The sequence below is a fragment of the Ziziphus jujuba genome, chromosome 3, assembly GCF_031755915.1.
Source record: "Ziziphus jujuba cultivar Dongzao chromosome 3, ASM3175591v1".
Lineage (NCBI taxonomy): Eukaryota > Viridiplantae > Streptophyta > Magnoliopsida > Rosales > Rhamnaceae > Ziziphus > Ziziphus jujuba.
Window position 1 is genome coordinate 21,004,376 of NC_083381.1, and position 18,331 is coordinate 21,022,706.

The following is an 18,331-nucleotide window of genomic DNA, read 5'->3' on the forward strand; positions in this document are numbered from 1 at the left end:
TATATGAAAGGAAAATTAAACAAAGGTTCATAGACAAAATAACATTATTGCTACATAAAATTTCCAAAAATGTGTTAATTTGACTTGTTTCATTGCAAGAAATTATATTGTTGTATTTAATATTTCTTTGATAGAATGTTAAAGTTCAAGCGTTAGAAGTTGGAACAAGGTGTAGGAGAAATGTTTTCAATTATGACTTTGTGTCCTCATGAGCAGTTCAAATAATAATGATTACCAATGATAACCTTCTATCTTCTATCTGGACCCCTTGCTCGAGTTTGAATATGGCTATTTGCATACACTGCTCTCTTGTCCCTCTAATCTTCTCAATGACACCATCAAGACAGTTCTAATGATTGATCTCCTCTAAATACAGTCAAGAAACTATAATTGCAAAGCATGCAAGGTTGACAAGGTTATGAATCAACTGGATAAGAGCATCCTCAGCCTGCAATTGAAAACCCCCCCAAAAAAAAAGATAAGTCCTACTTGCTACAAACTAAAACCACAAAGTGTGTAAAGCTTTTGAGGAGGTTGATTTTTAGTCTCAAAGTCATTGATGTAATTGTAAGACAACTGTATTGTATCATCCCCAGCCTGCAATTGAAAAGGAAAAAAATATATATATACATATATGTAATGTCAGATTCAAATAGGAGGAAAAGACAATATAAAGATAAATCCTACTTGCCACTTTATATGTCAAAAACAAGGTGAGAACAGTATTATGCATAATTTAGCAACAGAAGAGAAATGCAATTAATAGAGATCAATTCTAAGCAAAGAAGTTTATATTTGTACTCCCTTTAAATCATTTGCAAGCCTAAGAATTCTCAGATGCACTAGCAAGTGCATCAAAGATGCAGTCATCGATTTGCCCGGGAGGCCACAATTACCACGAGCAAACATACTAACGACGAGGAATGCATTTTGGCTATGCTACTAACGCTTGTACTTTCACTGCTATTCTGCCCCAAAAATCGATGATATCGATGAGATTGATATTCAAATATTTCTTCTTAGAATGTATATATTTGAACCCATAAGCGGGACCACCACAGAGATCCAGAAACATGTTCATGAATACCATCAATATCTACTGGAGGGGTAGCAATGAAAGCCATAATAAATACAGAGTTGTGGTCAATAAGGTAGGGATCAGAAGCAGATTATGTTATGCTACATTGCATTTTACACTACCAGTGAATTCTACTCTTGTATCCCAAGGCTGACTTTTGAAAGATTTTCCAGTTACACTGTGTCTCTCATTTATGATCCCATCATCCCAGCAATACTCGAGAAAGTAGTCCAGAAAATCGTTGATTCCTAGTTGAAATATACGGTGTGCAAGTTCCAATCAAAAGTATGCAATGTGAACGGTACCATATATTTGTTGAAACCTTTAGAAAGTGTTATAACACACATACCTTGCAATAATCCATGAATGCAGAAAAAAAAAAAAAGACATCAGACTTGTACTGCCGTGAAGTAAATTTGGTCCATAACACAATTGGTGAGAAAAATTTTAAGACTCACTTCGCTTGTAATCTTTCCTCCCCAGAGTAAAAGCTGCATGAAATCTGTGATTAGTCAAACATGCCATAAATTTCATAAAGGGCTGAAACAAACATAAAGAAATTACAAGATCAGGGTTAATATTCAATGTGTCGATATTTAAGCCATTGAAGTAATTTCCTCACATATTTAACTCCAAGAGTCATTAAACCTTTATAGAATTTTTCATTGCAATCTCTTTGACTCAATATCATTGTGCAAAGGGCTAAGACACCAGCAAATTATCAATCATAGAGATTCCTGTTTGAGTAAACATTAATTACACAATACAACATTGGTCAAGCTCACAACGATTATATAATTAGTTTCCACTGCATTTCTGGAAAGTCTTACAGATTCTGCAGAATATCCACCTAAGGAAGCATATTTCTCGCTTAACGTGAAAGAGTATACCATTCAACAAAAATGGTTTCAGAAAATGATTTAAAAATAAATGAGCAGCAAAAAGGGTTCCAAAATTTAGAGAAAGAAGAAAAATTACGGCAAAAATTATGAATAGACTAAAAGCACCAGACAGCACAGACAATAAGACCGTATAGAACAGGAATAGTAAAATGCTATACACAAACAACATACCATCATCTATGTCATACTGATACATCTATGTCATACTGGTGTGTATGTATATATATTGCCATTTCTTGTTTCTTCAAACTTTTTTGACAATCTCATATGGTCTTGATTATGATTTAAATGCTAACATTACCAAAAGGAATCTAAAATCTGACTTTCATCAAAACCTATTTCCCCAAATGAAAAAAACATTAAAAAAAAAAAAAAAACCAATAATGCCATTAAATTCAAAAGGCACTCACTCATCAAGCAGCAACATTTTCAGATTCACAAAACCCTAACGACCAAAAAAAGTCACAAGAATTTCAACTCACATACAGCTACATATAGACACACTCAATCACACAGGAGGGGAAATTGGCATGGAAAAAAGATGTGGAAGACAACGAGAGCTATGAATTACTAGAGCTTAAATGATACAGAGAGAGAGACTTCACTGATCATTGACGTGTATGAGAAACAACCCTGAAGTTAAATCCAGTCCCAGAAATCAGAGCTGCTGACCGCATCTTCTTCTTGTTGTTTTTCGTCTTATTGACGCATTGAAACTGAATCAACAATGAACTAAATGGGGTTTCTTAGGGAAAGTAAAACAGGTGAACAATTCATCTCCATGCGATGGAGGAGACGATCTGAATAAATTGAAAAGGAAAGGCATAGTAGATTTTTTTTTTTTTTTCCGAAAGGTTATATACCTAAGGGAATCAAAGTGTTTAAATTCAAATTATTTTATCGTTAGCATTTCAAATTCAAATTTTTTTTACCGTTAGAAATTTTCTGCTCTTCAAAATAAATTGTGACCCTTTTTTTTATTTTTTATTTTTTTGTCTATTACAACCGTTGATAGAAATAGAATTGGATTCGTTAGACACTAAGCAAACTTTTGTTTATTTTTCTGGCTATAAATATTATACGCTAAAACAAACGTAATTTGCATTTTTGCAGGGTTATATATTGAGTTAAGCTTGACCTTCTTTTTAACATAAACTTATTTTGTAAATATATGTTACAAACCAGAAAATATATATATATATATATACACAGAGAGTCTACCATGGGGACTGACCGCATGCCTCCTGTGCGGACCAAACATGTGATCAAAATTGGAGCCCTTGGATTTGCACACCTAGCATCAATGGCCAAGCTTCAAGTTGCTCTCACGCGAGAATTTTGGCCAAAATCTCCCCTGAGCCCTTCGCAGCTTCCTCTTCTATTTGCCTCTGCATTTCCCCTTTCCATTCGTGAGATCTTTGGCCAAATTTCCCCTTTCCCTTTGCAGCTTTCTCTTCTATTTGCCTTTGCATTTCCCCTTTCCATTCGTGAGATCTTTAGCCAAATTTTCCCTTCCTCTTCGCAGCTTCCTCTTCTATTTGCCTCCGTATTTCCCCTTCCCATTTGTAGGTTCCTCTTCTATTTTCCTCTACTTCCACACTTCCACCATTACAGTGACGTTGCAAGCCACTGATCCCCAGCTTGTGGGAAAGTCGTTCAGCCCCACCAGTTCCAGCCATTCTCCTTTGCTGCTTCCACCGGCCACCAGATTCTCTAGTGCTTCCACCATCGGGAGTATATAGGTTAACTCTGCAACTTCTATATGTCAATTTATCTTCCAATGTTATACTAGACATACAAAATAACTTTAACATTTGCATAAATATATATATGTAAAAAGACTATCGGTTTCACTCAGGAAATGTGATGATAAAAAAAATATTTTTTACAAAAAAAATAAATAAATAAAATTGGGCTAGTCAAGAAATGACTGGAAATGTAAAAGTGAGTGGTTAGGTAAAAATGTGTTTCAATAAATAATGATTTTGCATGAGCATATATTTGCACAGGGCTCCACTAACCATTAATTGATTTTATTCCTATTTCTTTTTTTATTTTTTATTTTTTTATTTTGGGAATTCATCTCCTTCTCCAAGTAAAAGAATACATTTGGAATGTTATATTTTTTATAAATAGCCATATCAACAACTATACGACTTGTTCAATTTATTTATTTTTCGCATACAATTTCTCCCCCTAGCTTTTTATAGTTTTCTACTAATTTGAACGGTAGTAAATTGCTTTAATTTCATACCTACTTTCATATATATATATATATATACTAAGCTTTTGCTTCTCAACATAATATATACATATTTTGTATTAATTAAGCAACTGCATCATATATGAAAATTAGGTCATAGTTACATGTAAATTTTTTTATTTGTTATTTTATTTTATTTTTTTTTGTGAAGAATATGTTATATTCATTTGTTTGGTTAAACAATACCATAATATTGTAGAATGTGTTATATGTTTTATTATTTTTTGAAGGAGTATGGGAATAATTAATTGAAGAGAAAAGGTTCAAAAAGAGTTACATAATGTCTACGGATGCTCTGAGAATATTCAATATAGTTTGAGAATCTTCATTTCGCATGAAATATATAACAAAGAGGGGTGACAGGATGAGCATGTACGAGAATGTTGAAAGTGAATGTTAAGCAAATCGTATGAATAGGAAAAATTTTGCTAATATATATTTAGTAGTTGTTATTGCTATTGTTTGATAGTCATTGTTATTGATAGGTTAGATTCATTGATTTATGTAGAAAGGTTGCTGGTGGTTTTTTTCTTTTTTAATTTTTTTTTTATGTTGTGTTCTTTAGAAATCACAGCTGGAGATTAGTTGTGTAAGCATGGCAACAAGTACTAGTGATGTTCAACCAATCCGAATGTGCTCATGTGGGCAATATATGCATTTAAAAACATCAAGGAGAGATAAGAATCCAAATCGTCAATTCTGGAAATGCTTAGATGGAGAACAGGTTGTACATAATTTAATCTGTTTTTGCTTATAAAATAATTAAATTATATATGTTTATTTGCCACAAGAAAAAAGATGTGGTAGATTCATTTAGGCAAAAGAATGTGAAGCTAAACTAGAAAAAATTGATGTACTTATTGGTGAAGTTCGTCATTTATCTTTGGAAGTGGAGAAATCTAACAATATTCTTGAAGCAATTCAGAAAAATACTAAGAGGAGCGACCAATATGACATTAAGACGGTCATATTCCTTCTACTTTTATTATTTATTTTCTTTAAAATGTTAGCCTAGTAATGTAGTCAAGTAAGATATATGCATGTTCGGTTGGTAAACTAATCATGTAGTAAATTCTACCTTATGCTTGTGAAGCACCATATGTATCCTATTAAGCTCGCTATATGTTTTGTTGAAATTGTCTGTTATAATTAACTATGCAATATGATGTGTCAAGTATGTTGAACTGTTTGGTGAATTGATTTGCATTTTATTCCCTTTATATTGCTGATGTGGTCCACATAATTGTAGCCTTTTGGTGTGGGTTGCATGCTTTCATTGATGATTTTTATAGGTTCCTGTTTCAAATGTATTCATTATCAGTACTGGTATTAACCCTAAAGCCAAATCATATTACCTTTTTGATGGCTATGCACATCTCTTTTCTGGGCTTGCTTGTGGTCTTGCTGGGCTTGCGGCTGGAATGGCAATTGGTATAGTTGGTGACGCTGGTGTCAGGTAATATTATTATTGTTATTATTTTTTTCTATCTGCATTACCCTGCATTATCACATGTGCATATGTGTAATTATCTTGTTATTGGTTGTTAATCTAATCCCTCTGTTATATGAAGATTTTTTTTTTTGTTTGGTTTAAAAGATATTGTTACCTAAAGAGTCATTAGTGAATGTTCAAGTTAAGTAGATGTAGCTCTTCCCAATAAAAGCAGTTAAGTATTGCATTAATTCTGCTTCCAAAATCAATTCCTCTTAGATGTTTGGGATCCTCTATGACTAATATGGGGTCTAAATAAAGGAATTGAAGATCAATTTTAATGGATAAGAGTTTATCGTAGAAGAAGCGATTAGGTTTTCTCATCATAAAGATGTTACTCAGGAAGACAAAATGTGAGACTAGTCTTCCACTAATTTCTAGGAATTTAAATTTATTTGTTTCTGTTTATTTTAGATAAATATGTCATCAACTTCTGTAACTGTGTTTGAGCAGTATTTCTTTACATATTTGCAAATCTTTGTGCTTGATTTGAGTTCTGAATTACTCATATTACTATGAAAGAAGCTTCACCTTTCTAGCTGTTCTTCAGTTAATGGTGGCTAAGCAGTGCTCATAGTGTTCTTGAAAATTATCATTGTGGAAGTGATTGCTTAGCCCCAGTTGTTTGATGGTGTTTTATTTATAGATGTAGGATTGAGTTTCTCGACCAAATAAATGCGTTTGAAACTGTACCTGTTTGGTTTTATCTGTTTATGTACTTTTTTATGAGAGCTGTTTGAACTGGTATGGAATATGTAATTCTTGAACTAGTGTATGTACGATTTTATTTTCTTGCAAAATGCTAGGTCGTGGGGCATCTCATCCTTAAATAAAATTGAGAGAGAGAGAGAGAGAGTCGTGGGGCAGTTATGATATGGATTGGATTTGCCTAACCCCTCATATCATGACTGATCTGTCCCTTATATTTTTGACCTGTTTATTTGAATATATTAGAATTTGCTTAATTTATGTATTGTCATACTACATAATTTCTTGTTCAAAATTTTCCAAGACAATGGCAGGTCATGCTTAAAGAAGTAGATGGCTCTTATGCTAGTGCTTGTGCAAGCTGATACTTCTAGAATGGTGAGTTTCCAAATCTTGATAGGAACAGTTCTATTTACATGCTTGAAAAGGTGGGAAGTTTTTAAATGCTTCATTGGCTGACTACTGAACTGACAGTAAAAATTCTATCTTCTTTTCCAGGTTTCAATCCTTCAGAGCAAAATCCATAAGCTATGATGTAGACCATTTTAAAGTGCAGATTGATTGATCTGGAGAAAAGGTGCTATGAACCATCCGGTGCTTGAGCTCATTGCAAGCTTTAGCCTTTATACTAGTGACAATGTGACTGTTGAAGCAAGTTGGTTGTTGAATTGTACCATGAACCCGTTTTAAATGTACCAGAAAAGTTAATGTTGACAAATGTTGCCAAATGAATGTATAGGTTCCTGTTGTAGCTCACTACCTTTGAAAGTGTAACTTGGATGTTTGTGTTGTGAACAAATTACTGAAAGTTAAGTTCTATAAATTCTTTTCCAATTGTATTCTTTTTTGTTTTTCCTTTTTTTTTTTTTTAACCAAAAGATGTGTACTGTTAGATAACCAACAAAAAATCATTGTTGGCATGCCTATAAATAACACCAAAAGTATCAATAAGTAAAACTATAGCAAATTGACACCAAGAACAAATTAATCAATTATTAGCACAATAGTTCCCATTAAAGGTTGTACAGAAAAATGACATGCTTGCTGCCAATAAATTGAAGATAAAAGGACAGAGATACTAAAATAAAGAAGCAACTTATAACAAGATTAGAAGTTCCAAAATGATAACATACATCAGTACACTATGATAGCTATTTCTTGATTTGAATGAAAACTTTGTTAAATGAACAATTAACTATCACTAAAGACCGCATAAGTTGCACTTAATTTCTGCTCCTTTGCAACATAAGCTCCCTTCACACATAATTTATGCTCCTCTGCAACATAAGCTGCATGCTGAAAAGGAAAAAGGAAAAGTAAATCATCATCAAAACTTTTAAGTCCAAGTCCACTAATGCTGCAGAAGGAGACAATTATAATAAAATGAAAAACAAAAGCAACTAGAAACAAATGACGAAAACGAAAATAACAGGAAGAAAATTTGAATGGACCTAAACATAAATATTACATATTATATGTCACACAAGTGATTGGCAAAGATGTACAAATACTACCTGCAGCTAGCTTCATTGCAGCCTCACATGAAGGAGTACAGTTGTTGCAGAACCAACTTTGCAGATTGAGGAAGGATCTAATTCGAAGAACAATGTTGCCATACTACGTTAAGTCACTGGTCTAGTACAAGTTCATGAACAGCTTTTTTATCTTCTGACTTATTAGAAATTTATTGAGTGCAGGAACATAAATTCAAATATTTGTGAGCCTGTCCAAATGATAACTTGAAGATAGACCATAAGAATTGTTAAGCAAACTAATATTTCACCATTGAACTGTTATTAAAAATATACATAATATATGAATATATATGTGGAATGAAGATACAAATAAAAATACAGAAAAATGATCAAATAAAATAAATAAATAAATAAATAAAGATTGGGAACCTGTATTTTTCTAGATTTGATCTGCTTGTTGAAATATTGGTCCGAGGCTTGTGAGGTACCACAGTGTCCTTCAGACTATTTCTGTCCCACCGATGCTGGTGTTTTTCGACGGCAGTCTCCTAGGATACAACGGATTCGAAATCTCAGACAAAACACCACCTGGATTTCCCTCAAACTTTCAGAGTACCTAATTTTTACCACACTCACTAACTAAAAAATGTGTAGAAAACTAATTTTTCTCTTTTTCTTCTTTCCAAATTGATTCTCCCATTAGGAATTCTTATTCCAAAAACTTGTTTTTTACTAAAAATTGATCCATCAAGTAAAAACCCTCATTTTGAAAGTTAAAAGACCATAAATAATGCACATAAAGGCCCATTAAAGTCCATTAATTCAAAATCATTCAAAATCAAAAAAATGTTGCAAACGTTACAATTCCCCACATGAATGATTTGACTACTATGCAAGACTCTGGCGGTAAAGCTCTACAGTTGGAACCTGAATAGGATAGATAGATGTTACTCTTTGAATCTTCCCTTGTGAGGCTATATCTTCTTTACTGACTAATGGTAGATGTGATATCCCTGAACCATTTGGTCGTTTGTGTAAATGATAACATAGTTCACACAGAATCTTTCCTGGTACACTTCAGTTCTCACTGTTATATTCATTTTAGCCTTGAACACCTGCCTGGTTCTACGAGAGTTTTTAGAAAATTGTGCCCTTAATAATTCTCCTTTGAAGCAGCTACTCTTCTCTCTCACATAGGTGATTCCTTTTCCAATGTAATCAGCATTACTATGCAAAGATTACTATACACACACTTATAGGAATCATTAAAAGCATACTTTATGCTTAACCTCTTTCTATCACTGTTTCGTCACAGGAATGGGTAGAGGATTAACCCCCCACCGTGAAACATACTAGTCTTTACAATTGCGTTGTCCCATTGAACCTAGATCTTGGGTTCTCCAGTCAACTAGGTTGGGTTTCCATCATATCAACTTTACTCACGGGATTTATTCCCATTCCTCTCGATGATTTTTCAACTAATTCTCTATTTAACTCTTTGGTTAGCGGATCCGCAATGTTATCTTTTGACTTTACATAGTCTATCGAAATAGCTCTAGTTGAGATTAGTTGTCTAATAGAATTATATCTACGATGAATATGTCTAGACTTTCCATTATACCTAATATTTTGTGCCCTGCCAATAGCAGATTGACTATCGCAATGTATACTTATTGCTGGCACAGATTTAGGCCACCTTGGAATGTCTTCCAAAAATTGGCGTAGCCATTCGGCTTATTCACCACATTTATCTAATGCGATGAATTCAGATTCCATCGTGTATCAAGCTATTACTGTCTGTTTAGAGGATTTCCATGTTACGGCTGCACCCGCTTATGTAAATACATAGCCGCTAGTGGATTTTGAATCCTTGATATCTGATATCCAATTTGCATTACTGTATCCTTCTAATACAGACGGATATCTCGTATAGTGCAGTCCATATTCATGAGTATATCGTAAGTATCTTAATACTCTAACGATTCCTTTCCAATGATCATCATTTGGATTACTCGCGTATCTATTTAGTCTACTTATACCGTAGGCTAAGTCTGGTCTTGTACAATTCATTAAGTACATCAAACTTCCAATCACCCTTGCATACTCGACTTGAGATACACTATCTCCTTTATTCTTGGATAAGTGTAAACTCACATCTATGGGTGTTCTGGCTATATCAGTATCGTCTTTACTAAACTTAGCCAATATTTTATCCACATAATGCATTTGATAAGAATGATTCCATTCGAAGTCCTTGTGATTTTTATTCCTAAAATTACATCAGCAAGTTCCATGTCCTTCATATCAAATTTAGAATTTAACATGGCTTTTGTAGTTCGGATCATATGGTCATCACTACCCACAATGAGTATGTCATCTACATACAAACAAAGAATGACATATCCATTCTCTGTATCCTTTACATAGATACACTTGTCACACTCATTTATCTTAAATCCATCACTTAGCATGGCATTATCAAATTTTTGATGCCATTGCTTTGGAGCTTGTTTAAGTCCATATAAGGACTTCACCAATCTACAGACCTTCTTTTCTTGTCCTGGAGCGGAGAAACTCTTGGGTTGTTCCATGTAGATCTCTTCATCTAGATCTCCATTAAGAAATTTTGTTTTCACATCCATTTGATGTACTTCTAGATCCCGCAATGCAGAGATCGCTAGTACCATCCTTATGGAATTTATTCTCGTTACTGGAGAATAAGTGTCAAAGTAATCAAGACCTTCTTGTTGCTTGTATCTTTTAATTACAAGCCTTGCCTTGTATTTGTCTATAGTTCCATCTGCTTTCATCTTCCTTTTAAAAATCCATTTGTAACCTAAAGGTTTACAACCTGGAGGAAGATTTACTAACTCCCAAGTGTGATTTTGTAAAATAGAATCTATCTTACTGTTCATAGCTTTTTTTTTCCATAAATTCCCTTCAAGAGAATTTATAGCCTCTTGGAAGCTTTGAGGTTCACTTTCTAGCATATATGTAAGAAAATCTGGACCATAGGATTTTTCCATTCTTACTCTCTTGCTACGTCTAAGTGCAACCTTCGTCTCAACATCAGTTTCTTATTCTTGATCACTATCATGATTATCTTTATCGATAGTATCATAAGTTCATTTCGACGAACTCGGTCCTTCTTCCACTTTATAAGGAAAAATATGTTCGAAAAATGATGCATTTCTCGATTCCATAATCGTATTCTTGTGTATATCACGAATTTCTGACCTATACACGAGAAATTGATATGCACCACTATTTTGTGCATATCCTATGAAAATGCAATCAACTGTTTTATGACCTATCTTCACTCTCTTCGAAGTGGGTATTACAACTTTAGCTAGACACCCCCATACTCATAAGTAGTTATAGGAAGGTTGTCTTCCTTTCCATAATTCATAGGGTGTCTTTACTTGGTCCTTTCAGGGAACCTTATTTAAAAGGTCGTTTACCGACAAAACAGCTTCTTCCCATAAGTTCTAAAGTACTCCAGAACTTAGCAACATTGCATTCATCATTTCTTTTAAAGTCCTATTTTTCCGTTCAGCCACACCGTTTGATTATGGCGAGTATGGTGGAGTAACTTCACGTATTATGCCATGTTGAGCACAATACTCTCCAAATGGAGTCACATACTCTCCACCACGATCACTTCTGATTACTTTAATTTTTCCGGTGAGTTGATTTTCAACTTCCGTTTTATAGACAATAAATTTCTCTATAGCCTCATCCTTGCTCTTAAGCAAGTACACATAGCAATATTTCATGCTATCATTAATAAAGGTGATAAAATACTTATTACCACCTCTAGTTGGTGCAAACTTTAATTCACATACATCATTATGTATTAAATCCAAAGGTTCATTATTTCTTTCAGTTGTTTGATATGATAATCTCGTTGATTTTGCCTTTACACAAGTTTCACACTTATGTGTGGTATCAATATCAAACGTGGGAATATGATTCAAGTTAATTAACCTCCGCAGAGAATTATAATTAACATGACCTAGTCTACCATGCCATAAAATGGAAGACTCAAGCAAGTAAACGGAAGAAGTACTAGCTTTATTATTAATATTCTTTGGCATTACAGTCATTACATTCAATTTGAACATACCATTGACTACATAGCCCTTTCCCACAAATATCCCATACTTGGACAAGATAACCTTGTCTGACTCAAACACTAAGCGAAAACCATGTTTGCTTAACAACGATCCAGACACCAAATTCTTACGAATATGTGGAACATACAATACATTATTCAAAGTCAGATCCTTCCCAGAGGTCATCTTCAGGACAATCTTGCATTCCCTTTGGATATCTGAATATGCAGAATTCCCCATGAACAACTTCTCCCCATTTTTCTTTGGTTCGAAGGAGGTGAACGTGCTTCTATCTGCACACACATGGTGGGTTGCACCTGTATCTATCCACCATTCTCTTAGGTTAGAACCCACTAGGTTCACCTCAGAGACAACAGTGCTTAGGTCAATTTCATCAACTTCTTTTGTGATATGCTCCATCATTGTTGTCTTTATGTTCCTCTTTCTCTTCGGCAGTCTACAATCCGCCGCTTTGTGACCCATCTTGGTACAATTGAAACATTTTCCTTGGAACTTGGCCTTCTTGGAGATGCCTCCTTTAGGCCCTAACTTGGAACTCTTTCCAGGTTTCTTCCTGTTCTTGGAGCTACTACCATGCTCTACAACATTAGGCTTTATTCCTGCCTTCATTGATCTTCTATCAGACCTCCTATTGTCATCTTCTATTCGAAGCTTTCCAATAAGAGCTTTTATGTCCATTTCCTTTCTCTTGTGCTTAAGATAATTTTTTAAGTCTCCCCAACTAGGAGGGAGCTTCTCAATTATTGCAGCAACTTGAAAGGATTCATTAATGAACATCCCTTCGGCAAGAAGTTTTTGGATGAGCACTTGCATCTCATGTACTTGACTCATCAGTGACTTGGTATCCACCATCACATAGTCCAAGAATTTGCCTACCACAAACTTTCCGGACCCTGCATTCTTAGTCTTGTATTTTCAGTCCAGAGTTTCCTATAGCTCTTTTACTGATTTCATGCCACAATACACTCCGTACAAGGCATCTAATAGGCCATTCAGGACATAATTTCGACATAAATAATCGAAATTCTTCCACGCATCCACCACCATCGGAGTTTCTTTGTCACTCTTTTCATCACTTGGTGGTTCATTCTCAATTAGGAACCTCGCAAAGCGCAGAGTAGTTAAGTAGAACAGCATTTTCTGTTGCCACCTCTTAAAATTTGCTCCATCGAGTTTCTCAGGTCTTTCTGCATGGCCTGCAGGTGGAGGCACTTGAAAAACAGGAATCTGTAAAGGAACTTGTGTAGCAGGCACATCTCCACTAGCCATTCCTGTATTTTTCTGTAAAAACAGAAATCAATTAGTTGTTATTTCTTTTCAACAAACTAATTTAAACCAATTTCCAAAAGGAAAATACACAAAAATGTGATTTTTAGAGTTTCTGTATACACCACAAAATTTACTGTATACACCCATAAAATTACTATTCACGTGTCACTACCACTTGAAATCACCAAAAAGTTACATTACATGAGGCAATAATATTTATGTTAAAATATAAAGGAAATATCATTCATTTCCAATATTTATTTTAAAATATAAAGAAATGGAATACATGTAAGTTTATTATAAAGGAGAATAAGAGTAGCAAACAAAAAAATTAGCCCCCAGGTTTCTAATCGAGCAGCAAGCATGAATAACAGAGATATATACATACATTCATACATACATACATACATATATATAGTAGTAAATTCAAGACATGATAATGCAGATCAGCAAGTAAATTCAAGACATGAAACACTAATATAAAAGTATGAAGGGAATGAATTTCTTAAACTATTTTTTTTTCCTTGAAATTCTTGTTACATTATTTTTTAAGGTTCTTTTCTTCATTCTCTTGTTGATTTGAATAATGGGATTTCATTCTAAACCAGAAATTGACCTCTAAAAAGTTTTAAAGACATAGTTTGGAAATGGACACTACCTACTTCAATTGCATTCCTTGCAGTGAGTCTAAATTCGTTAACAATTCAGGAATTTTATATGTTCTAAGCCTCCTTGGATGTGTGTACTGTGCAACATCAACACCGTTAGTTAATATTTTAGGGGTCAATGGCTTGTCTATACAAGAGATTGGAGCTTGGCCATTTGGTTGGAAAACTGAAATAAAATTTTAAGTCACATGAGTTTCACCAGAGATACTCTTAAGCAAGTAAAAGTTTATAAAGCTCGTGAGACTCTCTTATTTGCCCTCTATCCTATAGAAGAAATGGAATACATGTACGTTTAGTATAAAGGAGAATAAGAGAAGCAAACCAAATATTTAGCTCCCAGGTTTCTAATCGGCAGCAAGCATGAATAACAGAGATATATACATACATACATATATAAAGTAGTAATACCGGCTCTACAAAGGTAAATAAAATCAAAATGAAGCAAACGAAATGAAGAAGTGGAAGGAAGCAATGGCAACTAACTCAAACTTTGCCGGATACTCTTCGAAATGGCCCAACCGATGGCTAGATCTCGACTCTTGGCTGGAACGGTGGGTTGGGAAGAGTGGAAATAAGCTGGAAGAGGAATGTAGGTTGTGAATCTTGAAAATGGTGAAAAATAACCTGGTTCAAGCTAGTCCAAGCTGGTGCAATTTGGAATTTTGGCAAAGCTATTTTGGAATTTCGGCAAAGCTGGTGAGAGGTGGTGCAAGCGAGAATGCAAGCTGATAGGAGCGAGAAGGGGAGAGCTTTGGTCAAATTTTCACACGTGAGGAAGCCTTCAATCTGGGCCATTCCTGCCAGCTGTGCAAATCGAAGGGTTGCCATTTTGATCACATTTTTGGTCCGCACATGACCCATACGGTCAGTCCGCATACTAGACTCTCTGTATATGTATATATATATATATATGTACACATATAGAATTTGAAAATAAAAATAGAGAAACTTTCCCCATACCATTTTTAGATTCTTCAATCTTTGGTTTTGTTGTTGTTTACTACATTCAAGTCAACGTCTAAGGAGGTCTTCTTCTATATTGAAACTGAATCAAGATTCAAAAAGGTGGACATCTATGTTAATTTGCATTTTACAAGGTTAAATATTGAGTTAAGCTTGACCTTCTTTTTAACAAAAGATTATTCTATGAAAATATGTTACAAACGAGGAAAAAAAAATTATATATATATATATATAAATACATATATAGAATTTGAAAATAAAAATAGAAAAACTTTCCACATCTGTGTTAAAACAGACAAAATATTCAATTGAATATTCAAAAGGCAATGGAGATGAGTAACTAATGGAGGAGGATTTGATTAAATTCAAAAAGAGAAAAGTGAATTACTCATTTTTTTCTGACAGAAAAAGCTACAGAAATAACTACAGTGCTCTCTGCATATAAGAGTTTCGGGTTTAAATTTGAAATTGTGACCCTTTTTCTAACCGTTGGGATGGTCTACTCTTCATTTGACAACTAAATGGGCCTTGTTTGGGCCGAATTTGGGCTGGAAATATCTCAACAAGTAGTGGTGCTGTCGTTCAGAAAAATAATAATAATAATAATACTAATAAAATCACATATATATATTCCACAAGACTACTAAAAACTCAGTTTAGATTGCATTAAAAGGTGTTTAAATTAACATCATACAAATAAAAATAAAAAAATGAAAGAATGTTTAATACTAAATATCAAAAACTGCATTTTGATAGATGATTCATTTAGTTTATATATTAATAATTTCATAAAAAAATTATCTACGGGATTCATTTTTTAATGATCATATTTCACATTTTAAAATAGAAATAGTAAAGAGACAAACAATTTTTAACTATTTAAAAATTTTATGAGTTGAGATAATATTTATAAAATATAATTTAATTGTAATAATTGTTTTATTTTAATTAATAAATAATTTTTATCAAGTATATATATATAAATATAGGATGTGTTTATGGTGTGATCCATCCTCATGGAAACCCACATCAAAGACGACGTTTTAAAAAAAAAAAAACATCGTCTTTATTGTATCTATATAAATATATATATATATATATATATATTGCATATTTTTATTAATAATAATTTATTTATGATTATTACTGCTTACTAAAGTTTAAAATTTGAATATCGATGGAAATATCAAAAATTTAAAATATGAAAATTTCTATGAAACTATCGAAAAGTATTGAATATTGATAAAAATTCACAAAAAATAATGGAAAATTTATTTTAAAAAATGAATTTTATTTTTAACTTTAGAATTAGATTATTTAATCAATCATTTATCAAATTGATTATAAAAGTTGAAAAAATATTGAATAAATATGATATTTTCTTATTTAATTTAATATATAGTAAGCGGTAATTATTATAAATAAATTATTATTAATAAAAATATACAAAAAAATATATATTTGATAAAATTTGTTTATTAATTAAGATAAAAACATTATTACAATTACATTATATTTCATAAATATCGTCTCAATACTTCTAAAATCTTAGGTGATTGAAAATTATTAATTTCTTTTTCGTTTTCATTTTAAGATATAAAATATAAAAAATAATTATTAAAATATCTATTTTCTTGATAATTTTTATGAAATTATTAATATGTCAACTATAAGAATTTTGTATTAAATATAGTTGTCTTTGATGTTTAATATAATATATTCTATCATTTTTTAATTTTTATTTGCTTAATATTATTAATTTAAATACTATAAATACTAATTCTACATAATATTGTATTTCGATATTTTTATTTTCCATTTTCATATAATCAACTAGTAACTTATAATTATGGGATTCTAATGAATCCATCTTATACAAAATGTATAGCAAATATATATATATATATATATATTAATTATTAATAATTAGAACTTATCAATATTATTTAATTTAATTCATTTCGCTTTATTTATATTATTAAATATCTGAAAGATAATTCAAAGATTAAAAAAAAAATCACTAAAGTTAATTTGGTAAAATAATTTACTAAATATTAAAAATATTTATGAACTTTTTTATAAAAAATTTTAAAATAGTTTCCATAGATATTTTCAAAATTTTCATAAATTTATATGGAAATTTTTGAAATTTCAATTAATATTATGGATTTTTTAACCAAATTGTTAACTATTTGATGTAGATATTTTAATGGAAATTTCAGTAAAAATTTAAAAATTTTGATAGATATTATGAAAATTATATCTATTTGCATTTGAAATGTAAATTTTTTTTGATCTCTTAAAAAAAAATTTGAAAAAATTTCGTTGAAAATTTTAGATATTTACAACCTTGTCAATTATTATAAATTAAATTAATTAAGAAAAATATAATATTTATTCAATATTTTTGTAATTTTTTGATCAATTTAGTAATTTATTGATTAACTAAGCTAATTTTAAAGTTTTAATAAAAAATTTAATTTTTTAAAATAAATTTCTATCTTTTTTTGAATTTTTATCGATATAAGATATTTTTTAATATTTTCATATTTTGAACTTTCAATGGAACAAAATATAATTTTATAATAAAAAAGAGAGTAAGACTTCAATGTGGTCCACGTGGAAGAGAATTGTGAGTTTAATTTGCATTTTTACAAGGGGCTTTTCTTTATTTTGGACCATTTGGTTGGAACTTGTATGGTCCCTTTTTTTTTTTTTTTTTGTGAATAAGAATTTTCATTAATATGTATCACAAAAATTATATGATTATATGCTTCCTATCATAAATAGCTTTACAAAAGCTAGTAAGGGAAATTAGAACAGGAAATATTATCCTTTAAACAGCATTTACAAAACTTATGAGCTACAAGATTAGCAGCTCTGGGCATCCAACATAATTTACAAATCTCAAACTTATGAGCTAATAAGTTTTTATTAGAATGAAAGAATCAGGCCCATCCCCAGATGAGGCTACTTTTACTAGTATTTTGACTATCTGTTCAGACTTGCCAACCCTACACCTTGGTAGACAAACTCATGCACAGGTTGTAAAAGCAGGATTCAATAATTTTCTTGCAGTTTCTAATGCCATGGTTACCATGTATGCAAGATGTGGAAACATGGATTCTGCTTTATTAGAATTCTCTTCGATGCAAACCCATGATATCATATCTTGGAATTCTATAATCTGCGGATTTGCTCACCATGGGAATGCAGAAAAAGCTTTGGAGATGTTTGAACAAATGAGATCAAAAGATGTCATACCCAATCATATAACCTTCATCGGTGTTCTATCTGCTTGTAGCCATGCTGGAATGGTGGACCAGGGCAGGTATTTCTTTGACATCATGAGATACGAGTACTTTCTTCAGCCAACG

The 18,331-nt window shown here is 32.1% G+C and overlaps 2 long non-coding RNA genes across 2 annotated transcripts in view; one reads left to right on the forward strand and one right to left on the reverse strand.

Moving 5' to 3' along the window:
* Nucleotides 1–172: 172 nt before the first annotated feature.
* On the reverse strand, nucleotides 173–2,783 carry LOC132803228 (uncharacterized). The gene is made up of 2 exons (XR_009638265.1): nucleotides 1,428–2,783; nucleotides 173–1,326 (listed from the first exon to the last, which is right to left on the reverse strand). It is a non-coding gene; the product is annotated as an uncharacterized LOC132803228 (long non-coding RNA).
* A 130-nt stretch (nucleotides 2,784–2,913) lies between these two features.
* LOC132803227 (uncharacterized) overlaps nucleotides 2,914–18,331 on the forward strand; it is a 99,939-nt gene continuing 84,521 nt past the window's right edge. The window contains exons 1-2 of the long non-coding RNA XR_009638264.1: nucleotides 2,914–3,722; nucleotides 4,809–4,967. This is a non-coding gene — a long non-coding RNA (uncharacterized LOC132803227). The remainder of the gene's footprint in view (nucleotides 3,723–4,808; nucleotides 4,968–18,331) is intronic.